This window comes from Arachis hypogaea, chromosome 14 (assembly GCF_003086295.3).
Source record: "Arachis hypogaea cultivar Tifrunner chromosome 14, arahy.Tifrunner.gnm2.J5K5, whole genome shotgun sequence".
NCBI lineage: Eukaryota > Viridiplantae > Streptophyta > Magnoliopsida > Fabales > Fabaceae > Arachis > Arachis hypogaea.
In genome coordinates this window covers 87,827,833-87,843,079 of record NC_092049.1, presented here as the reverse complement: position 1 = coordinate 87,843,079, position 15,247 = coordinate 87,827,833, and the positions used below count along the sequence as shown (strand labels likewise).

Below are 15,247 nucleotides of genomic sequence, written 5' to 3'. Positions count from 1 at the left end.
GCACTTTTAGTTAAAGTCCTTAAGTTGGACATTGGAGGGGTATCCTATTATGGTGGCTTATGTTTAAATTCGTCCAAAAATCTCCACCAGTGCTTGGAATGCCAATAGCCTCCGGGGTCCCAAACTAAGCACGCAAAGCTTCCGAACAACTTTAAATATATTGTTAGGCTCCCGGGATGACAAATGTCAGAATAAACTCCAGGATTCCAAGCCTTGCTTTTAAATCCGCCTCCGTCTTGATCTACATGTCTCCATTCGGGCGGGTTAAAAAGTAGAATCTCACCTTGGTGACCAAATGTTTTTCGTGATCCATGTGATTGAGCATGATACCAATCCGTGTACTTCGAAGTGAAGCGTGGAACCTTATTGAACCTTGTGCACCAGCTCTGAGTACGAGCCATTTCCCTCTTACTCTTAAAGCCGCAGAGAGCTCTAAGCTGGCCATCTTTTTCAAGCAAACCATATTCAAGTGAATAAGTAAAGTTATAAGTTAAGGATTGTACCCACTTGAAGCTTGTATTAGGTGGTAATGGCCTTGGGATAGGTGTTTTTGGTGGTTCTGCAAATTCCGTTTTCCTGTGCTCTTCTGTGAATTCCTCCACTTCTTTGCAAAGATCTTCAATTGTATCTGTGTCTTGGTCAAAGTCTTCTGTGTCTTCCTCATCACTTGAGTCATAGATTGGAGGTTGAGAGAAATCTACCTCTGCATCATCTTCATATTCACTTGGGGAAGATTCTTCGATCTCAGAGAATTCACATGCAGATACAAGTTCATCACTAAGAGAGCTAGACTTGTGACTATCATCATCAAGGGAATTTGTTTCTTGGATTATTCCGTCTAATTCTTCATAAACGATTTGCCTTGGAGAAATATCCTCCTTAGCATCAACTATAGCATCCTGGACGGAGTTTTCCTCAATTCTGGATTCCCATGGAGGTTCAGCATCTCCTAGATCTTCAACCAACTCTTCTTCTTGAACAAAGACAGCTTCTTCTAATTGTTCCAGTACAAATTCATGCTCTGTCTTGTCCACTGGAGTTTCTGGCACTTCCTTCATGCTCTGCTCTTCATTGGACTGTCCACATGGAGCTGTGGTTGATCCTTGTATATTTGAGCGCCTAGAAGCCCATTGAATCATCGCTTGCTCCAGTTGTTTAATGGTTGTTTGAAAACAGGATATAGAAAAAGGAAATCTTGGGAATGAATGGGGCAGAGGAGTGGGATTCTGATTGGAAGTGTGTGATTTGGTTAAGATCTATGGTTTCACGCTGAACATGATGAGAGGCAAGTTCAGCGCCGCATCTCCCATATGCACCCTTGCTTCTCCACGATGAACTTGGTGCAGCCCAAGTTCGGCGTGAACCCCAAAATTTTTTTTCTCACGCTGAATTTATATATATATCTTACTCCCCCTCCCTTATATACGTCTTCCCCCCCCCCCTTTACCTATATATATATATATATATAAAACAAAAAAAACAACATATATATATATATGTTTAATTTAATTATTTTAATCCCTTTTATCATTTTATTCTTCTTTTACCATAATATTTGTTTTTACTCTTTCGTATGTCTTTTTATGTCTTCTCTATTTTCAATTCTTCTTTGCTTGAGGACAAGGAAACTTTTAAGTTTGGTGTTGTCGCTTCGTTTGTGGATTTTCTGTTTATTTTAATGACACCAAAGGGAGGCGAATCATCTCCACGGAGGAGCACAGCCAGAAGAATGAGATGGCCACTAGGATAACTGAGGTGGTTAAGTTCCTTTCATTCTATATTTTCTCCAGTTCTTATTATGATTAGGTTCCTGTTTTCTGCTTATTTTGTCATTGCATGATCAGTTGTTATTTCAATTCTTAGGTTCTAGTTTTATTTGCAGTTTATTTTGTTATTTGATTTTTATGCTGAAAAAGAGTGTCTCATGTATTACTCACTGAGCTTGGAATCAAAAAGAAAAGAAAGAAGTGATATATCGCATGAGAGATTGAGTTTATATTTAAGATTAATCTTATTTACTTAAATGTGGTGGTATTAATTGTAATTCTGAATGAATGACATGAATAGTGCATATTTGAATTTGAATCAAGAAATGTTGATGTATGAGGAACAGAAATTTAGAAAATTATTATGACTTCTCTGAAATAAACAAAAAAATTTAATCCTTGAAGCAAAAGAGACAGTAAAATAAGCATAAAAGCAAGGTCCAAGGCTCTGAGCATCTATGATTAGGGAGTCTGAAATAATTAAAAGCTTAAAGAGTTATTTTCCTAGTCATATGCTTATGGTATTCTTGTTTCAAGTAACCCTTGAGACAGAATATTTAGGGTCGTGACCAAATGCATTTAGTAGAGTATGCCAAAGGTTTTGAGCACCACTGTCTGGGAGAAACTGAAAGAGCAATCAGAACTTATAAAGAGTTCCCTAGTCAAGTGCTTGTGGTGTTTCTATGTCAAGTAAAGCTTGAGACAAAACATTTAAAATCACGGCTAGGCTCAAGGTGCAAAGCACCAAAGAAAAGAGAGTTAAAGTAAATTTTTCTGTATTCAAGGATTAAACTGGAGTATAAAGCTCAGAGAATTCATATCATGATCCGGATTCTAATTCCAAATAACACTGACATTCCTCTGATTCAACGGAGAGTGAGATGTAAAAACTGTTCAGAGTTACAATGAATAAACCCACTTTAAGAATAGACTTGAGCATGACTAAACTCTCACTTCTCATGCAAATTCACATCTTAATCATGCACTTATTTTGGTTGCTTGAGGACAAGCAACAATTCAAGTTTGGTGTTGTGATGCGTGAGCATCTTCTCTATCTTTTCCTAGTGAATTTGCATTCAAATTGTTGAGTTTAATCAAAATTTAAATACCTTTTAGATACTATGGATGCTACTTTGAGTTGTGTACAATTCTATTTATTTCAGGTAGCATTTGGATGGATTTGACGGAGTTTTGTAGCAAAAAGGGAAGAAAGCGAATGATGTTGTCACCCCCAACCTCCTTACACTTAACTAGGAATAACTTGAACTAGAGAGGTCTAATTGATGTGGTTCAAGCGGCATTGGAAAGCTAACTTCCAGGGCTTTCAAAAGATATATAATACTACACACTTCTTCTCCAGCAAACTCTGCCCACTCCACGTTGCACTTGGCCCCTGCCAAGTTCAGCGTGGACTTGAAAACTCCCAGAAAAGCACATGCCACATCCCACGCTGAACTTGGGAAAATCCAAGTTCAGTGTGGACTCAAAGGGACACGCATAAAACCACATTGCCTTCTCCATGCCTTAAAATAGAAAAAGATATTATTTTAGTTTTAGGAAATATATTTTACATTAATTAGGATTAGATATAAAAGGGAAAAGAATCAGCCCTTCAGGCTCTTCTCTTCTCTTCAACCTCATTCCGCAATTTACAGTTTTTACGAATCCTAGTTTTCTCTCTGAACCATGGGCAACTAAACCTCCACTGTTAAGGTTAGGAGCTCTGTCTATTGTATGGATTGATACTATTATTTTTCTATTTTAATTCATGTACTGATTTATAATTCAAGAATTGTTTTCATTCTTTATCTTATGAATTTGGGTGGAACGGAAGTATGACCCTCTTTCTAATTGAGTTCTTGTATAACTTGGAAAAGTTCTTTACTTGAACAACAGCTTAAAAACATATTCTCCTAAATTTCTAATTATCTGGACTTAACGGGATACGTGACATATAATCCTCTTATATTTGGATATTTAGAGTTTCTGTGGCACATAAACTAGAATTGAACTTCGTCCTCTAATTGGAATTAAGTTAGAGTAGACTAAGAAGGTCTAAGGAATTAGGGTTAAGTCATATATAGTTTGCCATGAATTGAATCTTGCATGATTAAAATAGTTAGTAAGAAAAGTCAATCCGGAAAATAGATATCTTTGAAGCCTTAACTGTTTCTCCATATATTATTCTCATCAATTTACTGCTTGCTATTTTAATTTCTGAATTACTGTTTAATGCTTTTGAATACCAAAACACTCTTTTCTATTTGTTTGACTAAGCCAATCACTCAACCATTGTTGCTTGATCCATCAATCCTCGTGGGATCGACCCTCACTCACCTAAGGTATTACTTGGTACCACCCGGTGTACTTGCCAGTTAGTTTGTGGATTTAAATTCTGCACCAATGATGAAGATTTGACAATCTACGCACACCTTAAGTAACGCGCACGTGTGGATAGGCCAAAGTTGGAGGGAGCATTGCCAGTCTAACGCCAAGTCCAACGTTCATGTTATGTGGTCCAATTCCTGAATTTGGAAAGGTGAATCGATGCGCACGCATACATGATGCGTACGTGTGAGCATGAATTGTGACAATCCATGCGCACGCGTAGGTGACACGTACACGTGGATAGGCCAGCGTTGGAGGGAACGTTGCCACTCCAATGCTGGGGCCAACGTCTTCGATAGCCTTTTAAAATTTGGAATTGGGGAATTTGCATCCACGCGTACGCGTAGGTGACGCGCACGCGTGGATGTGCATTATGGTCCCAAACTTGCACACGCATAGGCAGCGCAAACGCGTGAAGGGATAAAATGGCCCATCCACGCGTACGCGTACGCGTGGACGAGCGAACGTTGGCACCCCAACATTGAGTCAAACATTGATTGCAACAACCAGAATCTATTTTTCCTAAAGAGTGTTTGACTCAACGTTTGCCCAAAAACGTTGCCTCCAACGTTGATATCAGAATTGCCCAATTAAGCATCTCTCTCTTCTCAACAACATTGGGAGCCAATTAGATCAACTTCAATAGAGGCCAAAAGCCCAGTTGAGATTACTTGAAGATCAACGGAAGACGTGTATAAATAGCTAGAGTTTAAGTTAGTTATGGGGGCTTACACACTAAGTACTGAAACTCTGCCCAAATTTACTTTCTCTGCACTTTTCACTTTTCAATTCTGCAATGTACTTTTCAATTCGATTTTCCATTCTTAGAGCTATGAACAACTAAACCGCTTTCATTGGGTTAGGGAGCTTTATTGTAATTCAATGGATCAATAATAGTTTTCATCTTCTTCTTCTATCTTTTCTCTTGAATTTGTTAGAAACCTTTTGATCTTAATTCAATTGGATTGTTGTCTTGACAGAGAAGCTATTCATAATTAGGTTTCTCCTGATCCTTGGGAGAGGGATGAGGAAATCATGCTAAAAATGCTTTCTCACATTGGATTAGATTGGGGGTTGGATGGATATTGTGACATTTAATCCTACCAATATTTTGATCTATGAATCTGTGTGGTATAATCAGTGACCGAACTTCATCTCTTCTCATGAGTAATTAAATTAAGACATTGGGTAATTGTTCAAGTTTAGAGAGATTGGTGAGCCAAGACATTGGAATCCAATCATCTAAGATTTCCAAGCAAAGTCAATGAATGTGTTGGTTGAGGAAGATGTGAAAATGATTTGATCTGGAGAATTCAATATCTCCTGAAACCCAATGAATCCCCTATTCTGATCTCACCCATTCTCTTTACATTCTACTGTTTAATTTGATGCTCAATCGCCATTCCCTTTTAATTTCTTGCAATTTAAGTTTCTGCACTTTAATTACTTGCAATTTACTTTCTGTCATTTATTTTATGCCATTTACATTCTGCTAATTTACATTTCTTGCGCTTTAAGTTTTCTGCCAATTTACTTTCTGCAACCTCAATTTCAAACCTGATTCAGTTCAACTAGAACATTTCTCCAATTAACGTTGATCAACCAACCAATCCCTGTGGGATTTGACCTCACTCTATAGTGAGTTTTTGCTTGACGACAATCCGGTGCCCTTGCCGGTGGAAATTTGTTGAGAGACAAGTTTTCGTGACATCAAGTTTATGGCGCCGTTGCCGGGGATTGGTTTTGTATTGACAATTACTAAATTGGAGGAAACTAGATTGAGCATTTTTCTTTTTCTTTCGTTAATTAAATTTCAACTTCAGTTGTTTATTCTTTTTACTTTCTACAATTTTATCAATTTCTCTGCATTTCTTTACTTTCCAGCGAGCTAATCCACTAACCATTTGATTAATTGCTCTAGCCAAGCTAACTATAATTTATTTTAGTGAAATCTATACTGTTTCTGCCTGTAATTGTTGAGTGTATGACAGGTAGAAGAAAGAAAACCTCAACTTCTTTTGATAGTAAACCTGAGAGGACCTTCCTTAGATTAAGGAGGGAATCAAGAGGAAAGAAGGCTATTGGTGTAGAGGAAGAAGAGGAGGATCTGGATATAGCTATGGAGGATGATATGGAGACTCATCATCAGGGAAAAGTACACAATCATGCCAGAGAAGGAGCAGCCAATCATGCTCCACAAGAGAGGAGAGTGCTAGGCTCCTACATTAACCCCAATCCTAGGAATTGTGGGAGCAACATTCTCAAGCCAAAAATTCATGCCAATAAATTCGAATTGAAGCCACAACTCATTACTCTCGTCCAAAACAACTGCTCATTTGGAGGAAGTGCACAGGAGGATCCTAATCAGCACTTAACCACCGTCCTGAGGATTTGTGATACTGTAAAGGCAAATGGATTTCATCCAAACACTTACAAATTGCTTTTGTTCCCTTTCTCTCTAAGGGACAATGCATCTAAGTTGTTAGAATCCTTTCTTAAGGAAAGCTTGACAATATGGGAAGATATGGTGAATAGATTCTTAGCAAGATTCTATCCTCCTCAAAGAGTGAATAGACTGAGGACTGAGGTGCAGACTTTTAGGCATCAAGAGGGTGAAACTCTATATGAAGCATGGGAGAGGTATAAAGATCTAACAAGAAGATGCCCTCCTAACATGTTCAACGAGTGGGTACAGATACATATATTTTTATGAGGGTCTGTCACATGAGTCAAAAAAAGCTATAGACCACTCATCTGGAGGCTCCCTCAACAAGAAGAAGGCCATAGAGAAAGCCATTGATGTCATTGAAACAGTGGCAGATAATGAGTACTTCTATGCCTCAAACAGAAGCAATAACAGAGGAGTTACGGAATTAAACCACATGGATGCAATTCTGGCCTAAAATAAGATGATTACCAAGCAACTGGCTGATTTGACAAAGCAAATGGAGAAGAACCAAGCTGCAGCCATCCATACTCAACTTTCAGCACAAGCAGAGTTGAACATAGAGGAAGGAGTTGACTGGGAGGAAACAAACTACATTAGAAATCCATCTAGGTAAGCTCATGACCCATACTCCAAGGTTTATAACCCTAGTTGAAAGAACCACCCAAACTTTGGGTGGGGAAAGCAACAAAACCAAGGCCAAGATCACAAACCTCACAATCATAGCCAGTACACCCACCAACAATCCAATCCAATATCATATCAACACCCATACAACAACTCCTCTTAGCCACCATACCAAACCCAGAATAACCAGCCTCAATATCCAATTCCCAATCCATCATCTGAGGATAAGCTATCTAGCATTGAAGCTATGGTTGCAAATCTTTGCAAGGGGTCCGAGGATATGAAAACATTCAATGAAGAGGTGAGATCCAATTTACAAAACCAAGATGCTGCCATTCAAAAACATGAAGCACAAATTGGATACCTAACCAAGGCAAACTCAAAGGAGGAATGCAAGGCTATTACACTCAAGAGTGGAAACGAACTGAAGGAGACATCAAAGGAAACTAGAGAGAGGGAGACAGATGAGAGTCTAAGTGATAAGGAAGAGGCATAAACACATGCTCCCAATCCACCAGAAGAAAAAGAAATCTTAAGACCATATGTCCCTAAAGCTCCCTACCCTCAGCGATTAATGAAGAATTCAAAAGACAGCCAATTCTCCAGATTCTTGGAGGTGTTCAAGATACTACAGATCAACATTCCATTTGCTAAAGTATTAGAGCAAATGCCACTCTATGCTAAGTTTATGAAGGTATTAATGACCAAGAAGAGAAGTTGGAGGAATGATGAAACTGTGGTGTTAACTAAGGAATGTAGTGCTATCATCCAACACAAACTGCCTCAAAAATTGAAGGATCCAGGGAACTTCCAAATTCCTTGCATCATAGGAGAAATCATAGTGGAGAAAGCCTTATGTGATTTGGGAGCCAGTATAAATTTGATGTCCTTAGCAATGATGAAAAGAATGAAGATTGAGGAAGACAAACCAACAAGAATGGCCCTCCAATTAGCAGACCGATCATTCAAATTCCCTCATAGAGTAGTAGAGGATTTGTTGGTAAAGGTGAGAGACTTCATCTTCCTGGCTGACTTTGTGGTGTTGGATACGGAGGAAGAAGCCAAAGCTTCAATAATTTTGGGAAGGTCAGTTTTAGCTACTGGTGGAGCCATCATTGATGTCCAAAAGGGTGAACTTACCCTTAGGCTACATGATGAGAACACGGTGTTTAATGTGTTCAGGGCCATGAGCTACCCACAAGAGTCACTAGGAGAGTGTATGAGGTTGGATGCAGTGGAAATTGTAGTACAAGAAACCTTTGATGAAGAACTTGAAGAGGTGACAGAAGAGGATTCCACATTAAACATGGAGGCTGCTAAAATCCAATCAGCTGAAGTGCTCAACCCAAGCACAACAGAGGAAAAGAAAGAGAAGAAAGAATCACCCAAACTTGAATTGAAAGCATTGCCTCCCACTCTCAAGTATGCATACTTGGAAAGTGATGAAAGTTACCTAGTAATCATCAACTCTGTTCTTAGTCAAGAACAGGAAGAGGAGTTGATCAAGGTGCTGCAAAAGCACCAAGATTCCATTGGATGGACCTTTGCTGATTTAAAAGGGATAAGTTCATCCATATGCATGCATAAGATCCTGTTGGAAGAAGATGCTAAACCTTCCATTCAAGCCCAAAGAAGATTGAATCCAGTCATGAAAGAGGTGGTGCAAAAGGAGGTTATGAAGCTTTGGTAGGCAGGGGTAATCTACCCAATTTCAGATAGCCCATGGGTGAGTGATGAATCCATATTTGATGATGAATTTTGGTTAGAATTGGATGGATTTACATCATATAAGCTTGCACTTATTCCCTTGATTAGCATGCTTTTGAACTTTCCTTCCAAATTGTGCTTAATTATGAAAATATGGTCTTTTATGCCTATTTAGTCTATTTTATTCCATTTTCCTTCTATTCGATGCCTTGATGTTGGTTGTGAGTGATTTCAGGTGTATAAGGTAGGAATGGATTGGAGAAAATGGAAGAAGAGCATGCAAAGTGGAGGAAACATGAAGAATCAAAGGAGATGAGCTCAGAGATGTGTGCGTGCGTGCGCACAGCTACCTGTGCGTACGCATAGCTGCCCAATCAGAGCATGTGAATTACTTCGAGCGAGTCGCGCGTCCCGCCAAGCATCGCTTAGTGTGCGTGCGCACAGCCTCTTGTGCGTACGCACAGGCCTGGATCTATCGCGAAGTGTGCGGACGCACGCATCTGTGCGTCCATACAGGTGTCCGCACATGACTTCATTAAAATAGCACATGCCTCGCTATTTGGGGGTTTTGGAGGCCCATTTATGAAGTTCTCTAGCTCATATTGGAGGGGGGAATGAAGACATAGGATAGCATATCATTAGTGTAGTTTTAGGAGTAGGAATAGGAAGCTTTAGTTAGTTTTTCTCTAAGTTTTTCATCATCTCTATTAGGGTTTATATTAGAGTTTTACATTCAAGTGCCATTTCCATTTTTGATCTTGGATTTTGCTAGCTTTCATTGTAAGTATTCTCTTGTTATTACTCTTTATAGTTACATTGTTATTACTCTTTCTTCTAATTCAAGTTATAGTTCAATTTCGCTTTTCTCTTGCAATTTCAATTTCTTGTTGATGAATTTGATGTTTGATGTTTGTTTCATGCTTCCTTGTGTTATCCTTGTTGATTAAGATCAATAGTTGCTTTTAGTTTTAAGCCATTTCTCATTTTTTCCATGTTTGAGGTTTATGCCCACCAAGTGTTTGACAAAATGTCAAACATGGTTTTAGGCTAAAATTTTTGTTCTTGGCTTGGGTAAAGTGAGCAATTGGGTTTCTATAGTTGGAATGTCGAATATTTAGTTTCAATTCTTGGGTTGTTAATTATTTTTGTTCCCACTAACACTAATTTGTTGCTAAAGTAATTAGCAAGCAAGTTAGGATTTGTGAGTTAAGGACACCTATGCTCATTTAACTTACCTTCCGATGTGAGGGTTGCTCAAGCAAGACTAATCCATCATAATTGTCATAGTTGTGGTTCCAACAAGGAAAGGACCCTTAGCTCACTCCAAGCCAAGACTCTTTTTGATGCTTTTAATCTTTCATACATTTCCATGTTAATCTCTTTTATACTTTACTTGTTTATATTACATAGCCGGTTCTTTAATTTGTTAATTAGTTCAATCGTTATAATTTTGCATGTTCTTTTATTACTTTATATGTTCATTTCTTCAATCACAAACCCTTGATCACTTTCAACCGGATTTGCACACTTATTGTTCTAAAGTACTCCTTGGGAGATGACTCGGGAGTCAAATACTCTCGGTTTTGAATTAGTTTTGAAATATGACAAATCTTGTGAACCTCTAATTTGATCGGTGACCAACTTGTTGGGTTAGGACTATACTTACAACGCTAATTCCAATTTTGAGGAAATTCCTAACCTATGCTTTTGGTCATTGTCAAATTTTGGCGCCGTTGCCGAGGAGTTCACTTTAAGTGCAATGAGTGCTAGAATTTTGGTTGCTGTAAATATGTGAATATTGTAAATATTTGAATTTTGATTTGCTACTTAGCACTAATTGTAGATACTACTTTTCTCTCTAGTTAGTTTTGGTAGTTGTTAATTATTAAGTGGTTCTTGTTTACTTGCCTATTTTTTATTTTGCTTTTCATAATTGCATGGTTTTCATTGCCTCCTCAGTAGAATGACACGGTTGCTTCCAGACCCGAGCTTGGCCACTTTTGATCCAAAAATCGAAAGAACTTTAACTCATATAAGGCAAGCTCGGCGCCGGCTAGCTTTTGTGGATAGTGAATCGGGACCCCGTTGGGAACCCTCCCATTCACTATCACCACCCATCCGTGACTACCATTCTCCAATCAACGAGGAGACTCTATATTCATCTGTGGGAGTACTGAACTCTCTTTGAATGACTCAGGTGACACCATCATGGCAGACCCACCTCGAAGAATCACTTTGAAAGAGGCCGGAGCTCCTGATCTTGACTTGCAATCGCTTCAAATTTTGTATCCGGCTTTAGACCCAAATTTTGAGCTCAAATTTGGTACGATAAACTTGCTTCCCAAATACAATGGACTGCCTGGGGAAGATCCTCTGAAGCATCTAAAGGACTTCCAAGTTGCATGTGCAACTGCAAGAAGGCATGGGGCGGATGAAGCCATAGTGTTGGTCTTTGCTTTCCCTTTCCCTTTGGAGGGGAAAGCGAAGGAGTGGTTTTATACTCAACCGGGTGAAGTTAGACCCATTTGGGACTTGTTGCGTAAAGAATTTTTGGAAAAGTTCTACCCTCCCCAGAAAACAGACAAGTTGCGAAGAGAGATCTCTTGTATTGTGCAACGGGATGGGGAGACTTTGTACGAGTATTGGGAGAGATTTAAGAAGTTGCTGGAGGCTTGCCCACACCATAGGATTGATGAACTGGTTCTTATCAGTTATTTCTGTCAAGGAATGCACCACCAAGACAAGCTTCTTGAACGATTGGATTCTCTACCGGTAAAGAATTTTATAAGAATAATCACGTTGTAAGTATAGTTTCTAAACCAATAGAGAATCCTTTCGTACAAAAACTTTGGTTGTCACAAGTAACAAAACCCAATAAAATTTATAACCGAAGTATTCAAACCTCGGGTCGTCTTCTCAAGGAATTGCAGGGAAGTATGATTTATTATTGGTTATAGAAATTGGGTATTTTTGGGTTATTGAAATAGGGAACAAGTAATTTAAATAGCAAGAAAAATAAATTAATAATTATAAGGAAAACTCTTAGAAAGGTATGAGAACTAGAAAAATCCTATCCTAGTTATCCTTATCAGGTGTCATGAGAATTGGATTTTGCTCCCACTTAGTTAACCCTTACTAAATAAAGGTAAGTCAAGTGGATTAATTAACTTGATTCCTCAGTCCTAGTCAACTCCTATGGAAAGACTAGCCTTAGAGGGATCCAAATCAATCAGCAATCTAAATTTCCAATCAACTGCTGAGTTTCATAACTCAAGCGTTACCAATTACTTAATTGAAGTCAAAAGGAGAAAATCTACTCGAATAAAAATGCCTTCAGATTGGAAGCAGCAGTAACATAAATAAAAGAAAGAAATCTTAAATCTAAAATACCTCAAATTATATTAAATAAAGAAATCAACTATAACATGAAGTTCATAAGCCAAATTGAAAAGATAAATAACAATTAAAGTAATAGAATAAATAAAAGTAGAAAATAAATTAAAGGAACATTGAACCTGTGATTGAAGAGAAGTAGCCTAATCATAATAGAAATCCTAAATCCTAATCCTAATCCTAAATCCTAAGAGAGAGGAGAGAGCCTCTCTCTCTAAAAACTACATCTAAACCTAAAAATTATGAATATGAATGTTGTATTGTGTTGTTTACTGTATGAATGAATTGATTCCTCCACTTTATAGCCTTTAATCTGTGTTTTTTAGGCCGAAAACTGGGTCAAAAATAGTCCAGAAATCACCCAACCCTAAACCTAGCGATTTCTGGAACGTACAGGTCGCTGCAAAGTCACGCGGAAGCATCGTCCACGTGTTAGCGTGGATTGGGTTTTTGCCAGGTCACGCGTCCGCGTAATCCATGCATGCGTGTCACCTGGAATTGGGAAGCTATGACAAATTATATATCATTGTGAAGCCCCAGACGTTAGCTTTCCAACGCAACTGGAACTGCATCATTTGGACCTCTATAGCTCAAGTTATGATTGATTTAGTACCAGGGGGTCAGGCTGGACAGCTTTAGTAGTTCCTTCAGTTTCTTGTATTCCTTCCACTTTTGCATGCTTTCTTTCCATCCTCTAAGCCATTCCTGCCCTATAAACTCTGAATCACTTAACACACATATCAAGACATTGAATGGTAATAAGAAAGGATTAATATTAGCAAATATAAGGCCAAAGAAGCATGTTTTCAATTATAGCACAAGATTAGGAAGGAAAATATAAAACATGCAATTTACATGAACAAGTGTGAGAATAGTGGATAAAATCCACTCAATTAAGCACAAGATGTACCACGGAATAGTGGTGCATCAAATCTCCCCATACTTAAACATTAGCATGTCCTCATGCTAAGCTCAAGAGAAGCTATAAGAGAGTGACGGGGATAGCTCATAAAAATATGAACTGGTAAAGAATTTTATAAGAATAATCACGTTGTAAGTATAGTTTCTAAACCAACAGAGAATCCTTTCGTACAAAAACTTTGGTTGTCACAAGTAACAAAACCCAATAAAATTTATAACCGAAGTATTCAAACCTCCGGTCGTCTTCTCAAGGAATTTCAGGGAAGTATGACTTATTATTGGTTATGGAAATTGGGTATTTTTGGGTTTTTGAAATAGGGAACAAGTAATTTTAATAGCAAGAAAAATAAATTAATAATTATAAGGAAAACTCTTCGCAAGTTATGAGAACTGGGAATCCTATCCTAGTTATCCTTATCAGGTATGATGAGAATTAGATTTTGCTCCCACTTAGTTAACCCTTGCAAAATAAAGGTAAGTCAAGTGGATTAATTAACTTGATTCCTCAGTCCTAGTCAACTCCTATGGAAAGAATAGCCTTAGAGGGATCCAAATTAATCAGCAATCCTAATTTCCAATCAACTGCTGAGTTTGATAACTCAAGCGTTACCAATTACTTAACCGAAGTCAAAAGGAGAAAATCTACTCGAATAAAAATGCCTTTAGATTGGAAGCAGTAGTAAATAAATAAAAGAAAGAAATCTTAAATTTGAAATACCTCAAATTATATTAAATAAAGAAATCAACTCTAACATGAAGTTCATAAGCCAAATTGAAAAGATAAATAACAATTAAAGTAATAGAATAAATAAAAGTAGAAAATAAATTAAAGGAACACTGAACCTGTGATTGAAGAGAAGTAGCCTAATCATAATAGAAATTCTAAATCCTAATCCTAATCCTAAATCCTAAGAGAGAGGAGAGAGCCTCTCTCTCTAAAAACTACATCTAAACCTAAAAAATATGAATCTGAATGTTGTATTGTGTTGTTTTCTGTATGAATAGATTGATTCCCCCACTTTATAGCCTCTAATCTGTGTTTTTTGGGCAAAACATTGGGTCAAAAACAGCCCAGAAATTGCACCCAACGATTTCTGGTATGTACTGGTCGCTGCAAAGTCACGCGGAAGCGTCGTCCACGCGTTAGCGTGGATTGAGTTTTTGCCAGGTCATGTGTCCGCGTGATCCACGCGTCTGCGTCACCTAGCTTCGGGGTAGCTATAACAAATTATGTATCGTTGCGAAGCCCGGGACATTAGCTTTCCAACGCAACTGGAACTGCATCATTCGGACCTCTGTAGCTCAAGTTATGATTGATTTAGTACTAGGAGGTCAGGCTAGACAGCTTTAGCAGTTCCTTCAGTTTCTTGTATTCCTTCCACTTTTGCATGCTTTCTTTCCATCCTCTAAGCCATTCCTGCCCTATTAACTCTGAAATCACTTAACACACATATCAAAGCATCGAATGGTAATAAGAGAGGATTAATATTAGCAAATATAAGGCCAAAGAAGCATGTTTTCAATTATAGCACAAGGTTAGGAAGGAAAATATAAAACATGCAATTTAAATGAACAAGTGTGAGAATAGTGGATAAAATCCACGCAATTAAGCACAAGATGTACCATGGAATAGTGGTGCATCACTTCTCTTAGATGCCGCGAGTGCAGGATCATTAACCAAAAACAAGACCGTTGCCGAAGCATGGGAAGTTATATCTGATCTAGCAGACTTTACTCAACACTCAAGGATTGAATGAAGTTTCTCCCTCCGGAGATGCTATCTTAACCAAGACCCTTGGGGAAATGACAATCTTGTTGCGACAACTCACCCAAGAACAACAGATTCCTCAAGCTTTGATAAGTGCCCCTCCTTAACCTCCAAGGATTGAAGGACCACCAAAGATATGTGGTGTTTGTGCGTGTAACACTCATTACACTGATGAGTGTCCTCAGCTTCAAGAGGACACTACATTGGCGGTAGCTAACTCCTATCCACAAA

At 38.3% G+C, this 15,247-nt stretch overlaps 1 non-coding gene across 1 annotated transcript; it reads right to left on the bottom strand.

Annotated features, from left to right (window-relative positions):
• Positions 1-6,726: 6,726 nt before the first annotated feature.
• On the bottom strand, positions 6,727-6,830 carry LOC112745848 (small nucleolar RNA R71). Its single transcript, XR_003173756.1, has one exon. It is a non-coding gene; the product is annotated as a small nucleolar RNA R71 (small nucleolar RNA).
• Positions 6,831-15,247: the final 8,417 nt, after the last annotated feature.